This window comes from Cornus florida, unplaced genomic scaffold (assembly GCF_030987335.1).
Source record: "Cornus florida cultivar Cherokee Brave unplaced genomic scaffold, ASM3098733v1 CherokeeBrave_3.0.0_Hap2_Chr06, whole genome shotgun sequence".
NCBI classification, from domain to species: domain Eukaryota; kingdom Viridiplantae; phylum Streptophyta; class Magnoliopsida; order Cornales; family Cornaceae; genus Cornus; species Cornus florida.
In genome coordinates this window covers 61,643,957-61,654,023 of record NW_026775576.1, presented here as the reverse complement: position 1 = coordinate 61,654,023, position 10,067 = coordinate 61,643,957, and positions in this window count along the sequence as shown.

Below are 10,067 nucleotides of genomic sequence, written 5' to 3'. Positions count from 1 at the left end.
AGAAATCGCTTCCGAAGTTCAACTCTCAGTTTTTAAATTTAGCAGCTTTTTGGACCCTCTGGACCAGTTTTCTTGGGAGGGCATTTTGGGCATTTCACATTGCGTATTTTTTATTTTCCCCTTGAGTCATGTAGAAAACTCAATTTTGAGGGGGGTATCTTCTTTGTATTTTTCTAAAAAATGTCATCTTGGCCCTCAAATTTCCATTTTTCCCGGAAAAACCCATGCTGCCAGGTTTTTGGGTCGCACCTTTACTGCCCCTTCACATCTAAACGTTTAGATGGGGTCTCGTAACCGGTTAGATGGCTTGGGGCAGTGTCTTGGTTGTGTTTCTTGGTCTTTTAACTGGTTAGGAAGGTCTCCTAACCGGTTAGATGTTCATGGGTTGCCTCTTTTGGACCGTTTTACCCCTTCTTCTTCCGTTAGCCATATCTTCTTCATCCGGACTCCGAATCAAGTGATTTTTGAGTCAAAGTTCATTGATTTTTTGTTGTCTTTCCAATGGTGTGCTCGGTGGCACCTACTTTTAAGTTAGAAATGATGATTTTTCCCCTAGGTTCATTTTTGTTCATTTTTGAAACTTTGCTTCCCCATTTGATTCCTTTGGGTTCCGTGACTTCGTTGAGGGTCATAATGGTGTCTTAGAGCCATGTTGTATCTCTAGAGACCATTGTTTTATTTTTTGCTTCCGCATTCCGGATCCGTTATCGGGTCATCTTTCGGTTCATCACTGACGTACCTGGTTTAAACACTTAGGCCGTCACAATTATTATCCTTTCCCTTCTTTTCTCTCCTCTGTGTTATCCAAACAACAATATTGACAATTCCTTTCTTTTTTCTCCTATCTATCCAAACATGAATATAAATTATAACTATCCTTTCTTTTCTTTTCTTTTCTCTCATAATCCTTTCATTTCTTTTCTCTCTTGTGTATCCAAACGAAACCTTAGGAAGGGTTTTAAAAGGTTCGGAACAAGTTTTTACATTTTGTCCATCTTGAACTGGTTCAAGATTTATCGAATAGGTTCAATATCAGCAGAATTGCCTAAGTTTTAAGACTGACCATCTTGAACCGGTTCAAGTGGGCTGAACCGGTTCTAGTATCCGAGGGATTCTTTACTGGCCTTCTTGAACCGGTTCAGCCCCTCTAAACCAGTTCAAGGTCTCCTAGCACCACTTGGATTTTAGTTTCCTTTTTGCTGTTTGTTTCTTTTTTTATCCAAAATCTTTCCAAGTCCTATGCACGAAATTTTTCATATTTTCAGAGGGGCTTGTCATACACATAGGTTAATTTTATGGCTTTAGGGAAAATTAATTTTATATTTTGAGAAAGCTTTTTAGAGAGAGATAATTCAGAAAATCAAATCTGATTGTTCTGAATTTATTTATGAGAGCATACACATATATTCATGAGTGATTTAATAGTGTTATTCTCTATCTCATTGGACGGGGAGTCGCAAAGCCAGAGGATTGTCAGCAATTGGTGCTTCGTAGAACGATAAGGTGTGAGCTAGAGTCAAAGTTCGGTATACTTTGTTTCAAACATAGTGGATTGGTTTACTTAAGATTGAATAGTCCATGAGATTTTTCCCATGCAAACAGTTGACGTATTTTATTAATTGGGGTTTCCTCGCTAAAAATCCTGGTGCAATCTCTCTAAACTTTTACTTGTTTTACTTTATAGTATTTAAATTTGTGATTGTGGATGTTTAAATTGATCATATTGCTTAAATAATTTAATCAATCACAAATTGGGCAAGTTGACCTAATAATCAGATCTAGGTCATTAAAGGAGTTAATCACAATTAAAATTAACTACTTATTTTTGCACTCCGTGTAACTCTATTTTCACATTTTGGTATCAAAGCATGAATTTTCAGCACCTAAAACACCACAACAAAATGGAGTAGTGGAAAGGAAAAATAGGGCAATTGCAGGTATGGCACGTACTATGCTTCATAAGAATAAAATAGCAAGTCACTTTTGGGTTGAATCAGTACATATTGCTTGTCACATCCCAAATAGAGTTTATCTTAGGTTTAGAACTAAAAAGACTTCATATGAATTGTGGTATGATAGAAAGCCTACTATTAAATACTTTAGAGTCTTTGGAAGTAAATGTTATATCCTTAGAGATAGGGAACTCAGAGGAAAATTTGACTCTAGAAGTGATGAAAGAGTAGTTTTAGGTTATCCACAAACAAGTCGGACTTATAGAGTTTTTAATCTTAGAACCAAAATGGTCATAGAGTCTATAAATGTTGTATTTGATGATACAAAATCTAAGATAAACTCTTCTCAACTTGATGAAGAAGAAACTAATTTTGAAATTGCAAGTTAGTGAAAAGAAAGAACCTATAATTCATGAGGAATAAAGAGTTAAGAATTTAGGTGGAGAAGGTGAAGAGGTTGAAGAAGACGAGGATGAGGAATTAGAGGTCACCACTAATGAACCTGTAGGAATTCTTGCACCATCTTTAGACACATCTAGCAGTTTTAGAGTTCGATCAAGTCATCCAGTTGATAAAGTGATAGGTCCATGGGATCAGCATGGTACTAGGAGTACAGTCCGTGATCATACGGGACATTCATGCATTGTAGATGACATAGGACACTTATATCACATGGCTCAGTTTGAACCTAAGAATGTTGATGAAGCTCTTCAAAGTTCTGATTGGCTTATGGCTATACAAGAAGAATTGCTTCAATTTGTGAAGAATGATATTTGGGAATTAGTGCCTCAACCTAATGATGTTAATATCATAAGGACCAAATGGATCTTTAAAAATAAACTTGATGAATATGGTCTTGTGATGAGGAATAAAGTTAGATTAGTGGCACAAGGATACACTCAAGTTAAAGGAATTGATTTTGATGAGACTTTTGCAACTGTTGCTAGACTTGAGTCTATTCGACTTCTTTTTGCTCTTGCATGTTACTTTAAATTCAAATTGTTTCCAATGGATGTAAAAAGTGCTTTTTTAAATAGTATTTTATGGGAAGAAGTTTATGTAACACAATCAAAAGGTTTTATTGATCCACATAATCCTGATTTTGTTTTTCATCTTAAAAAGGCTCTTTATGGTTTAAAGTAAGCACCTAGAGCATGGTATGAGAAGTTAACTTCTTACTTAATGCACAAGGGCTTCAGAAGAGGAGGAGCAGATAAAACATTGTTTATTTTCAGGAAAGGAAAAGATTTTCTTGTTGCTCAAATATATGTGGGTGATATTGTTTTTGGTGCTACATGTGATAACCTTGTTCATAATTTTTCTAAAGATTTGAGTAATACTTTTGAAATAAGCATGGTTGGTGAACTGACTTTCTTTCTAGGTCTCCAAGTGAAACAACTTGATGATGGGATTTTCATATCTTAATCAAAATATGCTATAGAGCTAGTTAAGAAATTTGGTATGAAAGATTCAAAGTATATTCAAACTCCTATGAGTACTTCATCCAAATTGTATAGAGACTCTGACCCTAACAAGGTTAATCATTTCTTGTATAGGAATATGATTGGTAGCTTATTATATTTTGCAGCAATTAGGCCAGATATTTCTTTTAGTGTAGGTGTTTGTGCTATGTATCAAACTGATCCTAAAGAACAACATATTCTTACAGTCAAGCGCATTATTCGTTATGTCAATAGTACATTGAATTATGGATTGCGTTATTCTTCTGAGTCTAATTAACTCTGAGATTGTAGGCTATACTGATGACGATTGGGCTGGTAACAAGGATGATAGAAAGAGTACTTTAGGTGGTAGTTTCTATATTGGTACTAATCTCGTTTCATGGTACAGCAAGAAGCAAAATTACATATCTTTATTATCTTTATTCTTTTATATTGGTACTAATCTCGTTTCATGGTAACATTGCTATTGGAAATTGTTGTACGCAATTGCTTTGGATAAAATAGATGCTTCCGGATTATAGAGTTGATCAAGGTACTATTGCTATCTTTTGTGATAACACTAGTACAATAAATATTTCAAAGAATCCAGTTTTGCATTCTAGGACTAAGCACATTGACATTCGACATCACTTTCTTAGGGAACTTTGATAAGCGCCGAATATTGCATATTCAAGCGCCCTTATTTGCATTAGTTAAGTCCATTAGTAGATTATATTGTATATTTTAGCTTTAATTGCATACTTTGGTCTATTTTCAGGTTGGTTCCCCAAAGAGAGTCAAAAGTGATGCTTTAACAAGTTTTGAAGATCAAAGTACGCCATTGCCAAGGACATTAATTTTAGCCAAGTTAATGATCCGTGGAACTCATGATGATCTATGCAAAAAGTTCCAGGAAGAAAAATCACATCGATGGTCCGCCGCAAGAATAGTCATGAGTAAAAAGTTCAAAGCATGAGTTTCAAGGTGCGGGCGACCGCCAAAAACCCACGGGTGCCCGCCGTTTTGGGCCGAGACTTCATGCACCCACGGGCGCCAGCCGGAAACCCACGGGCGCCCACCAAAATGGGCCGAAAGCTATGAAGGCGCGGGCCCCGGCTGGAAACTCGCGGGCGCCCGCCGGAAACCCGCAGGCGCCTGCCAAAATGACCAGAGAGGCGCGAGCGCCCGCCCCGTGTCTGCAGGTGCCCGCCGATCTGCAGACAAGTGGGTATAGGTCTGCATTGTTTCCTTCAAGGCTGTCCCCTTAACCCATTGCGTGGTCCTGATTTCTCCTAGGGTTGTTAAGCCACAAAAAATGGAGGAAAAATGAGGATATTTTGGCTAGATAAGGGGCTTGAGGCTTGTATTATCATATATCTCATTTTTGTAAGTTTTAGAGAGAGAAATATTATAAGGTCAGGGGGTTTTTGTGTCTTGGAGCTCTAAGCACGAAAATGGAGGGGTTCTTCATCCTTTCTCCTTCCTCTATTGCATCTATGGGCAACTAACTCCCTATCTAGGGAGGTGATGAAGCCTTCTCTAGTAAGCAAGTTCTAGTCTTGGTTTATTTTGGGAGAAATAATATATATTTATGATTTTTTTCACAATTTAGAGCATTCATTTTGATGTAATGAATTCTAATCTCTATAAATGATTATATTGAAGCTATTGTCTTGTCTTAGATTCTAATTTCTCATGATTGTATGGCTTACTTTTTCATAGTGACAATGGAAATAAGGTTGTGGAATGGTTTAATGGCATGATGTTTAGGAAGTTTGATAGTCTATAGCTTAGGGCCTTCATTTGATAAACTATTATTGATTTCTAACTTCACGTGCTTTTATCATATGATTAAAGGATTGATAATCTAAAGCTTAGTGGGCATGTCTAAGGCTGCAACTTAGTTTAGGTGGTCAAAGCATGTAAAACTTTGATAGGTTATTCTTGCCTATTGATTTCATGAATTTCTTGAAGGTAATGTAGCAATCGTGTGTTGTTGCATTCCATAGTCATATGTCTATGTTGTTATCCCAAGTAAATCGTTCTCTAGTATGTTTATAGGGTAGGTAGTGAATTCACTTCCCTAGTTCTCTCTACCTAGATTTTTTTCCTCTAAATTTCTAGCAAATTATTGTTTTATGCAATTTTAATTCCTAATTCTAGTAACAAACCAACCAAAACTCTATACCCCTTTTTATCATACTCAAAGTGATTTTACAACCTTGGTTGCCATAAACTAACAATCCCAGTGGTTCGACTTAACCGTCCAATAGCCCTATTTTACAATGATTTGTGATATTGCAAAGGGTTGATTATTATTGATAGTCGACGAGACCCAATTAATTTTTTGGCGCCATTGCCAGGGATTGCAAATGGTTTTGTAACCGAGGTTTCAAAGATTAACTTTGGTTTGATTGTGAATATTGTGTTCTTGTGGATATTTTCTTATTGGTTTCGATTAATCTGTGTTTTAAGTGTTCTTGTGAGATTCTAGGTACACAAGGCTTACCAAGGGAGAATTGAAAATATCGTAAGTCTAGAGGACTCCAGGTAAGTTTTTCAGTATTCTAGTTTCAAAAATTGTGAATATCTTGCATGTGGTTAAATTAGAGATAGTTACATTGTGAAACCCTTGTCGAGGCCATTTATTGTTTCTCTATATTACAAAACATCAGTCCTTGTCGTGGCCATTTACTTTTCTGTCTTGATTGATAATTGAGGAGAACGGGAACATCATATGTGGATGTGATGGTGAAGGGATATTATGTTTGTTGTGAATTGTGTTATTGATGTTGGGCCGTAGGTCACTATCCTTGCCTACTCTTGAAGTGCCAATTGATATAAATTCACTTAAAAGAACTCTTAGAAAAAACCTTAGGGAATCTGAAAATTTAAGAGGACTTGATCTTGAGCTTAATCCAATGGCTAATAATGAAGAAAATATTGGGAATGAGGGAATTAATAATAATAAGGATGAAATTCCAAATGTTGTTCCTATGACCCTTAGGGACCATTTTATCCCTACAACTTATGCCTCCCCTTCTTGCATAGTGATGCCAAACATCGATGCAGCCCAATATAAAATCAAATCTAGTATAATTCAAATGCTTCCTTCCTTTCATGGCTTGGAACATGAGGATCTCTATAAGCACCTTGATGAGTTCCTTGAAATTTGTTCAACCATCAAACTGAGGGGCTTCCTTGAAAATGTTTTCCATTTGCATCTCTTCCCATTCCCCTTAAAGATAGGGCAAAATATTGGTTGAACTCCCTTGCTGCAAATTCTATCAATACATGGGCACAATTGTAACAAGAATTTCTAAAAAAGTATTATCCAGTCAGTAAAACCAACCTAATGAGGTGTTCCATTCTTAGCTTTTCATAAAGCGATGGGGAACAACTCCATGAGACTTGGGGAAAGATTACAAGATCTCCTTAGGAAATGTCCGCACCACCTAATTCCAAAATGGCAATTGGTGCAAGCTTTCTATGTTGGTTTAACCGACACCTATAGATTCATGGTTGACTCATCATGTGGAGGGATGTTCATGTCTAAAAGTGCGGATGAGGCATAGACCCTACTTGAGAATTTGAGTGAAAACTCATTGCAACGTAATTCTCGTAGTGCTCCGACCTCAACCAATACAAAGAACACCAACCCTTGTCAACCGAAGACAATGAGGGAAGAGTCTTCTCAAGTAGGTGCCATAGCTCATAAATTTTATCAATTAATGGCACCACATCTCCCTCCTTCCTTGTCTCAAAATTCAGCCAGTGCGGTGTGTGCATCATGCACTAGTCCTTTCCATCTCTCGGAAGATTGCCCCACACCGGAGCAATTTCCTAGTAGCAATCAAGAGCAAGCAAATGCTATGTTTTCTAGGCTCAGAAATAATCTTTATTCCAATACCTATAATCCGGTATGGAGAGATCATCCGAATTTCTCGTGGAGGCAACCCGCCCAACAAAATTTAAATTTTCAAAATCAAAGGCATCAAAATCAGCCCTCTTCTCAATTTTAAAATAGGCAATTTCAGGCCTCTTCAAGTTACCGTCCCCCTTATAATCCAAATGTCTCTAATCAACCTCCTGTGTTTCCAACTGATGACAAAAGGCTGCAAACAAGCAAATGATGGAATCTCTAAACAAGCAAATGTTGGAATCCAACAAGCAACTTTTGACATCATTGTAGCCCACTCTCCAAATGGTTCATTCTCATACTCAGTCAATAGCTAAACTTGAGAATCAAGTAGGACAAATAGTTACTTCAATGAACCAACTTCTTCAAAGAGATAAGGCGAAACGTCCCGCTCAACCATTTGAGAATCCTAGAGGGATGCATGTGATTGATGAAGCCCTCCTCTGAGTGGGCCTACTCATAAACAAGTCCAAGCAATCACCACCCTTCAGAGTGGTCGAGTTGTGGACAATAAGGTTAATGGAAGAAACAATGACAAAATTCTTCCTCCCAGAGATCCAAATCTCTGCTCTTCTAATCCAAATCTCACTCCTGTAAATCCAAAGTCTAATGCTGAAAATTTCAAGCTTGTTACCCCAAATGTGGAGATTTCTTATGAGCCTATGGCTCCGTTTCCTCAACGTCTCCAAGGGTCAACACATTTTGGGAACAAAAATTGTAAAATTCAAGACATGTGGGAAGTCTTCAAACAAGTAAAGATTAACTTGCCTGTCTTGGATGCTATCAAGCAAATCCCTCCCTATACAAAATTTCTCAAGGATTTGTGCACTCAGAAGCGCACTTCCAAAAATCATTTGCCAAAAAAAGTAAGATTAACTAAAAATGTGAGTGCAATCATTCAACACAGTGCTCCTTCAAAGTATAAGGATCCGGGTGCCCCAACTATCTCGTGTGTCATAGGCGACAACAAGATAAAGATGGCCCTCCTTGACTTAGGAGCTAGTGTGAACTTGATCCCATATTCAGTTTACTTCTAACTTGGGTTGGGAGATCTAAAACCAACCTATGTGGTCTTGCAGCTTACCGACAGATCGATCAAGCACCCACGAAGCATTCTTGAAGATGTCATAATCAAAATGGATAAATTCTACTTCCCGGTAGACTTTATGGTTCTTGACACGGAACCGGTCCATGATCCAAAGAAGCATATTCCCGTGATCCTCGGTATGCCATTCTTAGCTACGGCTAATGCTTCAATTAATTGCCGAACTGGGGTGATGGACATCGCCTTTGGAAATATGCAAGTCAAACTGCATATCTTCCATGCAACTCAACATTCTTCCGATGAGGATGATTGTTTTCTTGTTGATGTGATAGATGAAGTGGTCAAAGACTCTCTCCCCTTCATTCTAAGTACAAATCCTCTTGAAACTTGCATGTCTCATTTCGACTTCTCAAACTTTGAAATTGACCAAGCCATCTAAGAAGTAAATTCTTTGCTTGACATTGGTGCTGTCATGGACTTTCCTCCTTGGAAAATGCTAAGAGAACCACTTCCTCAACTGTCCACTACTCCTTCGGTCCTTTCCTTAAAATCTCCACCACAACTTGAGTTAAAGCCGCTCCCGATCCACCTCAAGTATGCGTTTCATGGAGCAAACAAAACTCTTCCGGTCATCATTGCATCAGACCTTTTAAAGGACTAAGAAAACAGCCTTTTAGCGGTGCTACAAAAGCACAAAGAAGCTAATGGCTGGACAGTGGCTGATTTGAAAGGAATCGACCATTCTATTTGCATGCATCGCATTCATATGGAGGACGACGCTAAACCTTCTAGAGAGGTGCAGTGCCGGTTGAATCTCAACATGAAGGAAATGGTCATAAAAGAAGTGATCAAGCTACTAGATGCGAGAATCATCTACCCCATCTCAAATAGCAAGTGGGTAAGCCCCACTCAAGTTGTTCCCAAGAAATTCGGTCTTACCATTGTTGAAAATTTAGCAGGTGAGCTCGTGCCATAACACACCACCACCGGGTGGCGTGTGCGCATTAATTACCAGAAGCTAAATTCTACCACTAAGAAGGATCATTTCCCACTCCCATTCATTAATCAAATCCTAGAGAGGTTAGCTGGCTAAAGCTACTACTATTTCCTTGATGGTTATTCTGGCTATAACCACGTGGAAATTGATCCGCAAGATCAAGAGAAGACTACACTCACATGTCCTTTTAGAATATTTTCATATAAGCGCGTGCCCTTTAGGTTATGCAATGCACCGGCAACTTTCCAAAGTTGCATGATGTCCATATTTTCTGATATGGTTGAAAAGTTCTTAGAAGTGTTCATGGACGATTTTTCCATCTTTGGATCTTCCTTTGACTCTTGTCTCCACAATCTATCCCTTGTGCTTCAACGATGTAAGGAGACAAATTTGATTCTAAGTTGGGAAAAGAGTCATTTTATGGTCCAAGAAGGCATTGTTCTAGGACATGTCATTTCTAAAAGGGGAATCGAGGTCGACAAGGCCAAAGTCGAATTGATCTCTAATCTCCCTCCCCCAAATTCTGTCCGACAAATCCATTCCTTTCCTGGTCATGCCGGCTTTTATCGCCGTTTCATCAAAGATTTTAGCAAAATCTCTCGGCCCTTGTGTAATCTTCTTGCCAAGGATGTTCCGTTCAATTTTGATGAAGCCTATTTGGAAGCTTTCAAGAAGCTCCGTACTCTTCTCTCATCAGCCCCAATCATGAAAC